Source organism: Salvia miltiorrhiza, unplaced genomic scaffold (genome assembly GCF_028751815.1).
Source record: "Salvia miltiorrhiza cultivar Shanhuang (shh) unplaced genomic scaffold, IMPLAD_Smil_shh fragScaff_scaffold_8_1, whole genome shotgun sequence".
Taxonomy (NCBI): domain Eukaryota; kingdom Viridiplantae; phylum Streptophyta; class Magnoliopsida; order Lamiales; family Lamiaceae; genus Salvia; species Salvia miltiorrhiza.
Window position 1 is genome coordinate 286,974 of NW_026651489.1, and position 17,136 is coordinate 304,109.

The 17,136-nt window shown below is 37.2% G+C and overlaps 1 long non-coding RNA gene across 1 annotated transcript; it reads right to left on the reverse strand.

Annotated features, from left to right (window-relative positions):
* Positions 1–403: 403 nt before the first annotated feature.
* On the reverse strand, positions 404–1,303 carry LOC131003205 (uncharacterized). Its single transcript, XR_009094582.1, has 2 exons — positions 1,011–1,303; positions 404–709 (listed from the first exon to the last, which is right to left on the reverse strand). It is a non-coding gene; the product is annotated as an uncharacterized LOC131003205 (long non-coding RNA).
* Positions 1,304–17,136: the final 15,833 nt, after the last annotated feature.

Genomic DNA, 17,136 nt, shown 5'->3' on the forward strand with positions numbered 1-17,136 from the left:
TTTTATGCAAAAAGCCCAAATTAAATTGTCTCAAGTTTTTATTCACAGCCGAGTAGCTATTTATTTGGGCCAGGAATATTGTCATATAAAAAGAAAACCCAATAGTTATTATTTGGGCCAATGACTTTGTTAACATTGTTAAATATAAAAGAGGCCCAAGCCCATCACTAAATATTAATCAGCCTTATTAGCGTAAATTAGAGTATTGAGATTATTAAGGCAGATTAGCTATTGAGTCAACACGTAGCTTCCAACTTTATACTCAGCAGCTTGTAGACCGACTCAATCCAGTACAAATCTGGTGAGTTTCGGCAATTCAATTTTTTCCATTCTGCAATCAAAACACCAACAAGCAATCATCCATCCAAAACACAAATCATCCACAGCTTCTTCCCCAACAATCTTTCACAGCAAAGCAATTCAGGTAGTATTCATTTATACAGTTCAGTAATTCATTCATAGACAGCAGCCAAGAATAACAGAATCAGACAATAGTTACATCTAGTTCTAATTTAAGATACCAAGCAATAAAACTCGATTTTCTTCAGCATCTAGAGTATGCTTCCTGTTTCGAAGAGTTTATGGACTGAATAAATATAAAAAGAAAAAAAAGAACAGATGAAATTCGAATAGCCATAGTGAAACCGAGGCTGCCTTGTCGGGCCGGTGACGCCTTCCGCCAGCGATGTTTACCGAAGAGCATTGATTTCTAAAAGCAAGAGTTTTATGTCAGAAAAACAAATAGAATAGAGAAAAAGAAAAAGGGATAGAACAGGGAAATGGGGACGGCAACAGCAGCAGCCGCGAGCCACCGCGGCGGAGGCGCGACAGGCGGTGACCGCCGGCGCTGCCCGCGCCACGGCGGTCCGCTGTGGCCGCCAATAGCAAGAGGAGAGAGAGAGAGAGATAGAGAGGTTGAGGGCAGAGAGAGAGAAAGATCGAGACAGAGAGAGGGGTTGAGAGAAGGAGAACGAGAGAGAGAGCGGAGAGAGGGCAGCGAGGGAGCATACCTGAGGCAGGGGTAGCGGTGCGATGGAGACGGCGGTAGTGGTGGCAGAGGCAGCACTCGCCGGAGGGGCGAATTTAAGAGGGGAAACGGAGGCAGAAAACCCTAGAAATTGGGAATCTTAGAATTAGAGAAGGAAATAGGGAATAGAGAGGAAGGAGAAGATGAGGAGCCGGCCTCGCCACGCCGGAGGCGGCGAGAACCGGTGATGTTTGCCGAAGGAGACAGAGAGGAGGGAGCGATAGAGAGCATTGCGTGAGGAAAGAAAAAGAGAAATGAGAAAGAGAATTAATTTGCTTTCATGTTATGAAGATTCTAGATTTATTTTGTTTTTAATTCTAATTTTTAAGTGGACTAAGAATAATTGTTTGGGCCAGTAATGTTCATGGGCCAGTTAATTTATTAATTGGACTTTGATAGCTAATCAGATAATGGATTTAATATATATAATTGGGCCTCATTTAATTTAAGTGGCCTAATTATTTAGTTTAAGCCTAATAAATATGTATAAAGGAGTATTAACTATTAGCTAATAATTAGTTGATTTATTAAATGGCCTAGACATGTAGAATTATTTTAATTAGTGTGAACGGAATTATGATTAACGTCAGAGTTACAATTATCGTAGTTTAAGTTGTATAATATGTTAGTATATTAGTTAGTTTAGTTGATTCAACCCTAGCTCTGCAAAAGATTAAAAGTTTATTGGGATGTTATTTATAGCTAATTCTTCTTATCTAGTTATCCAATCTTATTTTAGAATCTTGCTATTATGAAGGTGACAGTAGCAATGATAGATAAGTGAGCAAGAGTTTCTACACCGTTAAACGTATCAGGTGGGCTTTCTAAACTCAAAATCTGAAGTGCACACTATTTCATGATGTTTACATGAATAAAGTCATATTAAAGTTATTGACTTGCCAAAACTTTTATGAGCTTGTATGATACCTATCTGGCACCAGAAGTTAATCGAATTCGGATCCTGTTCTATCCAGATGTTAGACAGGATTAGTGTACACAAGGGACCGTGAGCCGATTTAGCATATCGGCCGGCCTAGGACCGTGAGCCGGTTTAGCGTATCGGCCGGTCTAGGTCCGTGAGCTGGTTTAGCATATCGGCCGGTCTAGGACCGTGAGCCGGTTTAGTGTATCGGCCGGTCAGTGACCGTAGAAGGTGGCCACCTTCTCGGCACACAGTTATCATTGCAGATATGGTAGAGTACAAAGAAATATGCCTGCAGACACATATAAAGTTTATGATAATTACAGGGAAGTTTTACAGTTTTGCATGCACAGGTTATTTAAATAAAACTCTTGTGTGATGCTTGAGATGGCAAGTTCAATATATAGCTCTAAGAGCAAGCTTTCAAGTTATTTCGGTATGTGACCATTGAGTGCTTTTGAGTACTCAGCCCTGCATATGTTTTCTAAATGTGCAGGTTAAGCTGTGATGCAGATGGAGGCGAGCAGAGCAAAGCTTTTGATATATAAGTACTAAATTAGGCTCAGGATTTCATGTCTTCATACATGTAATCCACTTAAGTTACTCCGCTGCAACGCTTAATGTGTTTTACTTTATTGATGTGTTGCAAAGATTTCAAACTAATAGCTTACAAAACTATGTCACTTGATACTTAGACAACTTGTCGTTATGTATTGTGAGTTGTCTGCTGTTGAGTTTTAGAACAGATTGTTAATGATTACCAAATATTTTGGTAAATTATTGTTTAAGCAGGTTAGTAATTTTTATTGAGATCTATTTTCTTTTTCATTTTCTTATTTTGTTTTCAGTCACACTTTTTCCCGACTTAACTATTCACTAGCTTAGGTCGGGCTGTGACAGTGAGTAATTTAAGGGATACTAATATTTGCTTTTAATCTCAGCCCTTGATTAAAATCGATCTAACGAACGAGATTATGACTCTAGACTTTGCAAATATTTACGTTCTTGTTGAACTCTACCCTATATATATATATATATATATATATATATATATATATATATATATATATATATATAGGGAGAGGTTCAATTGAGAAGCCTAAATATTTTGAGAAGTGAGAAGAAATCTTGTTCATTAGATCTACATAATCTCACAGTCATGATTTGGCTGATTAATTCTCGTTCATATTAGATTTAAGGTTATGTTAGTAATTTATTCATTATCTATATCGGTTACTTCCTTTTATTAATACTAATCAAATCTTTTTATATTTGGAAGATTTGATTTGTTAATTATCTTTAATACATTTCAGTTTGCAGATTAATAAAATAAATAACGTTATGATTTTATTCACACGCAAATTCTACTATTTTTTCGATCAATCCATGTGTGTTTTGAATCACCGTTGATATGCATTATTCTTCATTATAGAGTTTAAGCCAGTGTTATATGGTTGCTTTGACATCTCTTGAACGTGTTTTAGTAATCTCATGAACATACAAATATATATTTGCCTTTTTTACGTCATTCTTATTCTACAACAATAATTACATACCATAGCAACACATGTAAACTTCAGACATCAGGATTAATTCATCGAACAATTAATTTGTATCGATTGAACTTATATTGAATCGATTTTGAAAAAATTATATCAATCTTTATATTTCATCTTAAAACCATTGAACTTATACTGAATCGATTTTGAACAAATAATATCCTTTAAACTTTAATGAACAAATCTCATATTATAGATGAGCATAACTCAATTTTTTCAATGCATTCTTTATTAATTATGATGAACATATTTTACTAATTTGATGAACATAACTCTATTATTGTTTTATTTAAATTTTATATGTCTTGTTTTCCGTTTCAATGAACTTCGGTGTTTATATGTTGAACAATATGTAGATATAATATGAACTTGAACTTCAGAAGTACTGAAAATCGAACTGGAGCTTAAGTGGGCTCTCTTCGCCAGCTCGTTTCCATGCCGACCGGCCTCTAGGCCGTGAGCCGTCAATACGTAGTCGTTCCTTCATCTTCAGGCTACCACTATCACAAATCGAAAAGCCGAAATACTCTATCCATCTCCCTAACCAACGGCCGCAACATTCTTTGACAACCAACATTGAATTCCTGATGTAGTAGCCGGCCAATTTACGGCCTCTGTTTCTCTCTCTCCCTACTGTAACGGCCGCATCATATATATCTCCTACGTCAACAAAATTCAGCATCACACCATATTCAATTTTGTCTGAATTGACTTTTATGGAAAATTCCAAAAATTATGAAAGTTCATGTATTTAGAACAAACTTTTATTTATTTTGGGAAAAACTAAAAACTGTAAAACAAATTAACCCAACCCTAATAACATTTAGACCAATGAATTAAAATTGTTGAAGCTTTTTCTGGGGATTTTTTATGGATTGCACAAGTATGATTTTTGGTTGCTTGTAGAACCCACTCATTTGCATTCATACTGTGCAATTGTCCATATTATGTTGTAATGGACGATCGTTCTTAACACTAATATTTATAGTTTCATTTATCGTATTTTAATCTGCTGGAAGGTATATACAGTACCTTTTGATATTTGTGTGGATATTATCTAAAAATTGCATACGAGATCAAATGATTGTATTTGCGTGGATAATATCTCCTAAACAGTTTTCTTTGTTCATCTCTTTTAATTTGAAGTATACTGCTATGGTTGATGCATTATGTCGTTTCGATTGCATATATTTTTAGTCCTAAAGATGCCCTTTCAGCATGATTTACATTTTAATTTCGTATGAACATTGTTACTGTGTTTATGAACATGATAATATGCATTGATCATAAAAGTAATGCTTATAGAGGAATTCATCAGTAATACAGTGGAGCATGAATTATGCTACTCTTTTTGAGTACTCTCTCAACAGAAGCATATCATATATGTCATTTTATTTTTTCTTTATTTGGCGTCAATGGGAGATTCTTAATACCGGACGTTCTTCAGAATCATAAGTTGGGTTCAACATATGTTTTATGAATGTTCACAAAAATTTATACACCAATAATCATTAATCAACTGAAGGAGATAATGAAAATATATTTTTCGTCAACGCAAATTAAATTGTTGCTATTGGTCACTGGCTCATTTGGACATAATTCAACTGAAAGTGGAAGAATAAAAAATTTATGAAGCAAAAATTATAAATGTAAAAATATGGTCATGAACTTAAAAACAAAGTAATTTTATTTGTTTTGAACCTTCGCGCAACCCCTCTTGAACGTCAATTTCTACACCTATTAACGAATACAATAAGTAAATGAAGTTTATTATGGAAACAAAAAAAGGATGAACTGGTTTATATTTCAATGAACCTGCAAGCCTTTTTGGTTGAACTACATCAATTGCACATGTGAACATCAAAATGAAATCATCTTGGCTATCATTTAATGTAAAAAATATGGTCATGAACTTAAAAAAAAAGAAGTAATTTTCTTTGTTTTGAACCTTCGCGCAACCCCTCTTGAACGTCAACTTCTACACCTACGAACGAAAACAATACGTGAATGAAGTTTATTATGGAAACAAAAAATGCATGAACTGATTTATATTTCAATGAACCTGCAAGTTTTTTTGGTTGAACTGCATCAAATTGCACCTGTGAAAATCAAAATGAAATCATCTTGGCTATCATTAACAAGTTATATGTGAAAGGCAGGTTACAATGACAGTAAACGTATATAATTTTTTTTAGCTATAAGGAACAACATTCATATCCTATATTCAATATTCAAATTCATTATTTAAAGTTTAACACATTACATGTGAAAGGCAGGTTATAATGATAGTAAAAATATCAAGCAACTAACAGCAAAAGCAAAATGAGACCTTCTAGAATTCAAAATATGCCATTCTATCTTCTCTAGCAAAATGAGACCTTCTATAATTCAAAATATGCAAAATGAGAACCAAGCAACCGAAAGCTAAAATTATCAATGGAAAACTGGGGGTGCATGCTATCATGTCTTTTGAAATGGAGATGAGTAATTCAAAATATGCCATTCTATCTTCTCTAGCAAAAAAGTAATTACAAGTTGTATGTAAACACTAACAGCAAAAGCAAAATGAGACCTTCTAGAATTTAAAAAAATGACGGAGAAAGAATGGCTCATGATCTAAATTCTGCTACCTAATTCCATGACGAACGTGCACATCATCCTTTGAAGAATTTGGCCACATCGCAAGCTCTATTACCCTCACTCCCTTATGCAGTGCCTTTATAATTGGCACGTCGCTGCTGTCACCCGTGAGCTAGTTTCCAGTGAGGTAAGAGTTATACCCCCGTGAATATGAAAAAATGAGACAGTGGCGCTGCATGTCTTGTGGACCTGCAACCAAAAATTCAATTTAATTGTGAAATGTACACAAAATAAACACAGGGAATAATCGAATATGAAACAAGAAGCAAGAAACTAGAACAAGTTGAGAAATCAACTATTCATATCTACAAGAGTGGCCCTAATTAATCACATGTCCTAGCATGAATGTGAAAGCCATTAGTCATCAGGTCAACAAAAACACGACAAATTCTTCAAATTATATCATTAATATATACCCCTCAAGCATCAAAATAAAAAATCCATTCAATCTACAAAACTATTTCGGTTTCAAGATCCAAAACCAAGTAGGTTATGCATAAAAAATTCAAGAAATAATCTCCATTAGGCAGATTTCATCTTAATATTACTACAATGGATCAAAATCAAAATACAGCCATCGTTGGTAACTAATGGGATGGATCATTGAGCTCTTATGTCCTAAATTCCAGCAAACTAGACACACGTATGTGAATACGCATAGTGTTTACCCATTTAATAATCAAATATTCAAACTAATTAAGCACAAAAATTCCACAAATTATATAAAAACAACCAAAATTGAAGAAGTCAAAACAACTAGATCGAAAAATCAAATCAAACGAACACCTTATTGTTCATTGAGGGATTGAGGTCGGCGGAGAAGAGGTAGTGGTGGAAATCCCGAACAGAGCATTCAATTTTTTTTAAAAAAATTACATTGGTAGTCTTCGGCGACAATTTTTACACACTCAAACCTGTTCGGAGTGCAGAAATCGGTGGCATTCGTCAAACAACACACAACCCAGAAACAACAAATACACAATTTCTATCAACAAAAAAACTAAATCAATCGAAGAAAAAATTACAACTCGTCTCTCGAATTTGTTGCAGCTTCGATTTTCCTCTGCCAAACTAGTTCGTTTTGTCATAAAATTGTGACCTGCTGTAATTGATGTCATTGTTTGTAAATGCAATCCATAGCGATTTTGTTGAATCTCCATTTTTATGGAAATTGCGATTTTCACGGGATTTCACATCGTCAAAGAATTCGACAGAAATGATTTTGACGATTATAACCTTTTCGAATAAAAGAAATACATTATTTAATAATCTGCTAATTCATTAATCACAAAAAGTGCTTAATCTTGGCCATCTAAATTGATTGGATGAACGGATGTGATTCATTCTTAGTTCTTAATCTTAGGGGGGTTTTCTATTGAAGCTAACCCTATATATATATATATATATATAAATACTTTTTACGCATTAGATTTCAATGTTAAAGTTGAATTTAATTTGTTTATTAAAGATTGGAGTTATAGAATTGATTAGTCAGCGTAATATATGGATTTTTTGTAGTGCTGTAAATGGATTTGTGTATTGCTAAAGCCCAAATAGTTACACTCATTTATGTATTATAAAAGGCCGAATGGTTAGTGTATGTTAAAAGCCCAAATTCTTACATTTATTACATTAAAATTTAAGAGGATGTTTGGTTGAGCTAATAATTAAGCTTTTTGAAATAAGTTCTTAAAAAGCTTATAAGCTCTAAAAATAAGAATAAGTTCTAGAAATAAGCTCTCCAAATAAGTTTGTCTATCCCAACTTATTTTTTTCATGATTACTTGGTCTGGGCGCAGATTCTTGCCTCACCATGTGGAATCTCGTCTTGATAGGGCCCTTTTTTCCACTTCGTTTGCAAATCTCTGGGGCACGATTAACACGCATGCTCTTCCTCGAGCTACTTCGGACCACTCCCCCATCGTCTTACAGTGCCGCTTCGCTGCTCCTCCGACTAAGAGATCTTTTAAGTTCTTTAACATGTGGACGTCTCTTCCGAACTTCATGGATGCTGTGGCTGATTCTTGGAACATGGGTGTTGATGTGAGATGCCCTATGTTATCTGTTATGTTGAAATTGAAACGCTTGAAGGGGGTTTTACGTAACTGGAACAAGTCTGTGTTTGGGAACGTGGACTCTGCCATCGCCCAAACTCAACAAGATTTGTCCGATATACAGGTGACTATTGCGGATTTGGGTTATAATGATAGCAGATTTGATGCGGAAGTCAGTTGCGAAGCTAAGCTTAATAGATTTTTGTCGCAAAAAAACAGTCTCCTTCAGCAGAAGAGTAGAGTGGCGTGGCTCACGGATGGGGATAAAAACACGAGCTTTTTCCACAACATGCTCAAGTTCAGAAAAGATAAGCTTCATATTGGGCACTTGCGGATTGGCAATGATATTGTTTATGACTCGAACGTCATTGAGCAGCACATTATTGGTCACTTTTCCTCGTTATTCACTAACACGGCCTCTGATGTGGTGGATTTGGCGGCTTTAGAGGCTAACATGGATTTGGTTATCACTGAGGAACAAAATAAAGGGCTTGTCGCTTTACCGGATGACACGGAAATTACTGCGGCTGTCTTTAGTTTGGATGGAAAGAGCTCTCCTGGACCGGATGGGTTTTCCGGCTTGTTTTTCCAAAATTGCTGGAGTTTGATTAAGAATGATGTGATCAAGGCGGTCAAGAGCTTCTTCCTGTACACGTCCTTACCTGCGGGGTGTAATTCTAACACCTTGATTTTGATTCCGAAAAAAGATCTGGTGGATTCGGTTTCCGATCTTAGGCCCATTGTCTTAGCTAACTTTCTGTTCAAAATCATCTCTAAGGTCTTAGCTTCTAGGCTCAGTTCTGTTGCGGCAGCTTCTGTTTCTCCAAATCAGTTTGGATTTATTTCAGGGAGATCTATTCATGATTGCATTGCTATGGGATCGGAGGGCTTCAATACCATGAATCGTATTAATCGCGGGTCAAACTTTGCCTGTAAAATCGACATTCATAAGGCTTTTGACACCATGCGCTGGGACTTCATCATTGCTGCTCTCCACGCCATGGGGTACCATGATCAGTTCATTCGTTGGATCGAGGTGATCTTTGAGTCGGCTCGTATATCTATCTTATATAATGGGAGACTTAGCGGTTACTTCGCTTGCTCTCGTGGGGTTAGGCAGGGCGATCCTCTTTCCCCTATCCTCTTTGGTATTGCTGAGGATGTTCTTAGCTACATTATCAGGAATTGCGTTGCCTCGCGTCATTTGGTGCCCATGGATTTTGACAGAATGTCGGATTTCCCGACTCATTTATTCTATGCTGACGATGTGCTTATTTTTTGCCGTGCTTCTGTCAGGAATGCGAAGAAAATTAAACATATCTTGGATTTCTATGGGGAGCTTTCGGGCCAGATTTGTAGCCAAGCGAAGTCAAGAATCTTCTTTAGTCGTGGGGTGTCGTATGCTATGACGCAGGGGATCAATAGGGTCTTGGGTTTCACTCAGGGTTCTCTCCCGACCACGTATTTGGGCGTCCCTCTCTTTGTTGGGAGACCGCGTGCGTCTTATTTCATGAGCATCAAAGATAGGATTGTGCAGAAATTCTCAAAATGGAAGGGATTACAGTTATCCATGGCGGGTCGTCTCTGTCTTGTCAACTCAGTTATTAGGAGCTCTATTGTTCACTCGATGATGGTCTTTCGCTGGCCAAGATCGTTGCTCCATGAACTGGATAGAAGTTGCCGCAACTTCATTTGGTCGGGCTCCATCGACAAAAAGCCGACCTGTGCCGTGAGCTGGGGTCGTTGCTGCGCCCCCAAGGAGGAAGGAGGCCTCGGAGTTCGGTCCTTTGCTGTGATGAATCGCTGCTACATGATGAAGATGGCCTGGAAGCTGTTAAAGGGCGAGGATTTTGTTTTCCGAATTCTCCGCTCTCGCTATTTGAATAGTTTTGGCTTGGCAAATGTGTCGGTGGTGGGTTCTTCTTTTTGGTTGAGTGTCAAGCCGGAGGTTGATGAGTTAGTGGAGAATTCTTATGCTCTTGTGGGTAACGGGCAGCACACCCATTTTTGGACGGACGATTGGCTCGGTTACAAAATTTGTGATAAAATTGCCATTCCTTCCTTCATGCATGAGTTTTTGCATCAATCGGTGGCGGATTACTTTAGCGATGGTGTTTGGCACTTCTCGGTGAATTTCATCGAACGCTATCCTGAGGTGGTGGTGGATATCATCACCTGCCAGTTCGTGGGGGAGAAAGAAGGCCGGTTTTGGAAACCATCTCTCCGTGGGGATGTGACCGCGGCTTTGGCTTTTGCCCAAATTGGGCATCGATTCCCTAAAGTTACTTGGGGTTCTTAGATCTGGAATAAGGTTATTCCGGTGAGACGTTCGATTACCTGCTGGCGTATCATTCATGGACGCCTTCCTACGATGGACAAATTGGTGCGGAATGGTCTTATTGCTCCGAATCGCTGCAGTTTGTGCATGGCGGATGCGGAGAATCTCGACCATATTTTCTGGAGCTGTCCCAGTGTGACCCCGATTTGGATTGAGTTTCTCACGTGGTTTCAAATGCCACATCTCATGGCTTGTGTGGACATCCATTCTTTCTTAGTTCAGACTTGGCATGCTTCTTTCTGTTCTCTTATTCAGAATTTTTGGAAGTTGGGGATTGCTAGCTAACATTCTGTGGTGTATTTGGTCGTTACGTAATAAAGCTATTTTTGAAGATCGTCCATTTGAGCAGCGACGCGTCTTAGCGTTTGCAAAGGCGTCCTTCAAAGAAGTGGATGAGGCGTTCTCTAAACTTGGCCATACTTCTAATTTGTGGTCTGATTATTTGATCACTCGTTCCATCGGAGTTTCGATGCGGGCTGCCCCGCCTCCTGATTTTGTTAGCGTCAGCTGGTGGCCTCCAGTGGAAGATTGGATCAAGGTCAATACTGACGGGGCAGCGTCGGGTGCCCCGGGTGACATCGCGGCTGGGGGGGTTTATCGGGATAAGTTTTGTGTCGTCAGAGGCTGTTTTCACTTGAAAGGTGGCAAGGGTTACGCTTTTGAGGCGGAGCTCCTTGCCGTTATCACCGCGGTTGCCATTGCGCACTCGCGTGGGTGGCACAAACTTTGGTTGGAAGGGGATTCTTTATACGTGGTGAAGCTTCTGGAAGATCGCTCGTTGGCTATCCCCTGGCGTTTTTATGCGGCTTGGAAAGCCACTTTAGCTCGCCTTAATGCAGCCGGAGGGCTGGTGGCCATTTGGGATAGAAGCTATTAGGAAGCTTGTTGTTGCGGACATAGCAACGCACAGTTTCTCAAGGAAGGTTCGGTGATGTTGGCTGTTTGATGCGGTCGTTTTTGCTTTTCGGCTGGTGGGGTGGTTGTCTCCAGATGACGGGGTTTGGGGCGGGCTGGACCTGCTGCTGTTGGTCGCGGCTGTCCTAGCTGCTGTGGGCCATCTGCTGCTGTGGTTCGCTCGGGTCTGATCTTCGGGCTCGACTGTGTGTGTTTTGGTTCTTCGGGTTTCTGTCGGGTGGAGCCGGGGTAGCTTGGGGGCGATGGTCCGGCCGGAGCTCTCGAAGCTACTCCTTCCGCTCCCTCGACGCTTTTTTGTTTCCTTACGAGTACTCTTTTTCCGCTTTGGGGTTTTCCCTACGGGGTTTTTCTTCAAAGCGGTTTTAACGAGGCTCGGCCCTTAGTTTGCTTCTCTGTGCTCTCAAGGGTGTTTCGTTTGTTTTTCCTTTTCTTTTAATAAAACTCTATTTCATTCATTCATAAATATGGTTGGTAGTCATTTAATATAGAGATTAAAAAATGTTTATAAGTCCATAAAGTTATAATTTTGTTAAAGTAATTTAATCCAAACATAGTGTTAGTGTTTCTAAAATGTGCAATTATTAAATGCTTAATATAGTTTTTCAACATAAAATTTGTGCTTTGGCCTATATAAACAACCTTATTGTTATTGGATGTGCTATCTATTTATTGTTTTATTTTCCCAAATGTATTTAGTGAGTACTTATTATCCATATATATCTTATGGATATAAGTAATATTTATTCGTATTAATTTCTACATCAAGTTATTATATGAACTTATGAATATAATTTTAATTTCATGTCTTTATGGGAGCAAAGTAAATATGTTATTCAAGTCAAAAAAGAGAAAATATGTTACTTGAGTTTAACGAAAATAGTTTACTCCAGTTAACAACTCTGTTTATGTTGTAATTAATCAAAAAGTACATTACTTTTTTATTGAATATAGAAGTACTAACTCATGAACAACAATTTAAGAGTAACTAAATCAGATTTTCAATAATGTTGGAAGTAAACTAAATCAGAGTAAGTAATTTAAGATTAACTAAATAAGCAGAGTAAACATAAGCTCTGAAATAGATTAATATTTAGATTTACAAAATAGCAGTGTAGGAAGGAAAGTAAAACATAGTGGCTATTGCAGAACAAGTTCATACCAAAAAAAACCATAAGGTAACAGTTTCATAGCAACAAAATATTAAGAGTTGTTTGTTAGTATATATACATAAAATGTTTGATTTCTGGATGATGAGAGGGCATTGTGCTTTTCTTCCAACAGTTGAAGTACTTCAATTCCTGTTAGGTCCGGAGGCTCTCGAATAGGGGTATGGGGGGGGGGGGGAGAATACACCTATGGGCTATTTTTCTCCTCTAAAACAGAGGGATCTCAAGATAGAGATCAAAACGAAACTTTACAAGCAAACTGTGACACCTGTTAACAAAAATGAGTTTTGACCAAACAGGGTTGACGACTGATAATGAAAAACTCTTCAGTAAGAAGTTATCAGTTAAGTTACTGGAACTTAACTGATGCACGTAAAGGCTTCAGTCGAGTTTGCTAAAAAAAGATGATATCACTCTTCCTGACTATCAGAGGATAGATCAGTCAGACTGATATCATACGTAGCGGAAATAACTTTGTTTCGTAATAGCCTCGGTTGAGCACGTTGTTAGTCTTAGATTTCTCTTTGCAGTTATTCAGTATTCAGTTTATCAAACGAAAGAACACAAGTAAGAATATAAAACTGAAAGTTGTAAATAACACAGAGACTTTTACGTGGTTCAGAAAACACTTCCTACATCCATGATCGGTTGATCAGACCAACAATCCACTCCGCAAGTGCTTAACTGGTGCACTGCAAACCGAACCGTGTGCTTGCCGGGTGCACACAACCGTACCACTGAAGATTTCACTCTTCAGTACCAACACTTCACTCGCGTTGGATTTCTCACTCCTAGCACAACCCGCGCTAGGATCTCACGGAGTCAGAGTACCTTCCTGAACTCCTTACCAATCAAACTGTCGCAGCCCGATTCCCGACGCTAGTAATAGCGGGGTACGAGTATCGATACGACTATTTTTAAAAGAATAAAAGATAAGAAGAACTAGATTGAACGTCATGCGGAAGCTCAAAACAAAGCATGCTAAGGAAAATTATCATAAATGATCCCAAGGGTAAAATCGTCAACATCGTCATAACTTTTTAATTATCAGGAATTTCACGAACAGAAACAAAACGGGTATAGCTCATTTTTCATAAGGAAGAATAATATGCAGAGTATCGCAGCAAAAGGCGAACCGATTATATGTATGAAGACACATAACCGTGAGTGTATTGCTTGATTTCAAAAGAAAAACTAAGTATCTCAAACATTAAGACTCTATTATCATAAAGGCAATATGGAAATTTAAAATACATCGATTGAAACTTTCCCCACCAGCACCAGACCAATCTCGCTCCTTGCTTAGCCTGCACATTTAGAAATATATGCAGGGCGTGAGTACATAATACTCAGTGGGCAAATGCCGAAAAACAAGAAAGGTGCTCTTAGAGCTATATGTTTGAAACTTGCCACATCTCAACAATACACATAAATAAAGTTAGCGTAAATGAATCTGTGCATGCAGTTTTCATAATCATGATATCATAAGTAAACAATTGCAGTCAAAGATCATAACATGTATGTACCACATCTACAACTCATCATCATCAAAGGTACTGAGAAGTAGGCCTCCCTCTCAAGTACCGTGACCAGCCAACCCGAAGACGGCTCACAGTCACCTCTGTGCACAAAATCCCGCTTGTGGCAGGACCGAATTCGTCTCATCAGTAGAGGGTAACACACAAGCTCAACATCAAAAATTGGCAAGTCAAACAGTTCTCAAATATCATTTATCTCAAAGCATTTGATCAACTCATAACATCATCAAATCATTTTAGAAAGCTCGTATAATATACTTATTCTCAAAATATTGCCCACCTGAAGTCCTTCGCTAATCCTGGAGGGAAATCAGGCAACTTACTTCTTCGTCTCGCTCGGGCCTTCATATATCATCATCACATCGTCATCGTCATCGAAGGTTCATGTGATAAAACAAACCTTAGTCAGAAACTCAATTTCTAAAGCCAAACTCATCTCAACTACAACTTCTCACTCAACGTCTATTTACCCAATAAAACTCAATCCCTAGGTATACTCGGCTTCTAAGGATTCACACGTCCTATTTTCGACTTAACTCTCAACTCGGCTCAAACTCATAGCAATCAAGCACATAAACAAGCATAAACACTTAAGCATATGAAAAACACACATAGACAAGTCAAAAACAAACTTCACTCTGCACTGACTCAACTTCAAAAACTCACCAGACTCTGTACAGAACTCCCCTGGAGTCGTAACTTATACCAAAAGAAACCTCTTTGCGTCTAGTTTCATATATAAAAAAGTATAATAAAAAAATCCAAGTATTTTAGGAGATATGACTGTTTTACTACGGTCTACCATATTCGGCAGTTTTTAGCAACCGAAAAGTTTGATTTTTAAAAAATAGTAAACGTGATCAAAAAGATCTGAAATTTGGTGGATACATTTCTAAGACACTTATGTCTTAACAATAAAAATGTGGGTTCCAGAATGTTAAAGAAAGATACTGGAATAGGTGACTCTATTGGCTACTCACCGAACAATTCGGCAGAACGTAGCAGTTTTGGTTTTGCATTTTATAAAAATAGTAAACGACGTCCAAATGACTTGAAATTTTACCGGTATGCTCAAAACTCTCATATATACTTACCATAACATTTTCATGGTGTTTGGGTATCAAAAACCCCTCGAAAATAGTAGGTCAGTGCGTCATGAAAAATGACTCCGAACTCCATCACACAAGCAAACATGCTTAACTCAACATTTCTTCAAGCAAACTCATCAAAGCTCATTCTAAGCACTTATAGCACTCAAAAACATTCAAATACAACATAATACTCATAATACTCAATCTCGACTCTTTTCTTTCATCATAAACTCAAATCTCATGGAAAACGTTTCAGCGATCACGTCAATCAAATTCTCTTTTCATTTTCATGCTCAAAGTTGCTCAAATACTCAAACATGATCTTATACACCATATAACTCATTATACATATATGGATTCCCTTTTTCTCATGTAAACTAAACTCTAGTGAAAACTCATGTATCAACATAAATCTCTTAATAAAACATGACAAATGTTCACATAATGGTCATAGAGCAATTAGACCTCATTTTACCAAGCATCAACCTCACATCATTTAAGAACTCAAAAACTCATATAAACTAAACTAAGTCAAAATTTTACTCAGCCAATAAAAGACTTAATCAAACATAAAAAGACACTACTATCATGCTCAATCACATATATCCTAAACCAAAATCACTTAAATAACACATAGGCAAAAAGTCCTAATTTTTATTAAACTAAACTCTTGGAAATTTTATAAACACATATGAATCTTTAATACACTCATAGATCTATTAATCTTAACCACTTAATCTCACATATAAACCATCAATTTACAAATTAGAGCATAGATACACATATCCCTAATTTTATTAAACTAACTCACATCAAACTCATCAATTGACATCATATACTCAATTTACTCCATCAATCATCATCATATACATCTCATGGACTCATCTTCATCATCAATTCATCATTTAAATCATCAACTCAAAAGTTCCCAAATTTGGGTAAACTAAACTCCATCGAACTTTCACATCTCAAGGCACATACTTCACAACACACATCAATCATCAACAAACATCATATAAATCTCATTTTTCACCCCAAATCAAGAAAAGAAAAAGAAAAAGAAAATTTTTTGAAGGGTTGAAGACCCAAATTTTCGAAAATTTTGGAAAAAGGAAGGGGGTGATTTTCTTGCTTCAATCTTTCAAGAATACACACATACAACATCATTCAAGCAAGATTTATGGAATACATGGTCACTTACCCAAATTTCTTACCAAGACTCACACTTTCTCACTCTAGCTTTGAAGCCCTTCTTCAATGATTCTCTTGAATTCAAGTAGATAGGATGTGTTTATGTGAGATTTAAGAGTGGATTGAGGTGTTTGGTAAAATTTTTGGAAGCTCCGAAGGTCTCTACAATGGAGGAAAATGGAGGAAAGTGAGAGATGAGGGAGAAGAGGTGTGGGTCGAAAATGGTGAGTGAGGGCGAGAGAAAATATGTTGCAAGATATGAATTGATCTTGTGATCTTTAAAGAAGATTTTGAGATCTTAAGAGAATATTGGCAATTAATGCCTTGATCTCTCTCTCTCTCTAATCTCTACACTCTCTCTCTAATCTCTACACTCTCTCAATAATCCCTACACTTGGAAATTTGTGGTATTTAGTCACATGCTTGAGAAATTTAAATAATAGTGTGAGAAGGGTGATTAAATATTAATCACAATAATTAGGGTAATATTACTCATTAATAAAATATCATAGCATAATTATTCATGTGACCAAATAAAATAATTATAGCACTAATATTAGTGCACTCACTCAATTATAATATTCCTCTTCGTAGGAAAAATAATTTTTAAAAAAATATTATGCTTGGAAAAATTTTCATAAACCGGCATCATTCGATTTCTCGGTAAAAATAAACCGTACTTGCTTTGGAAACTT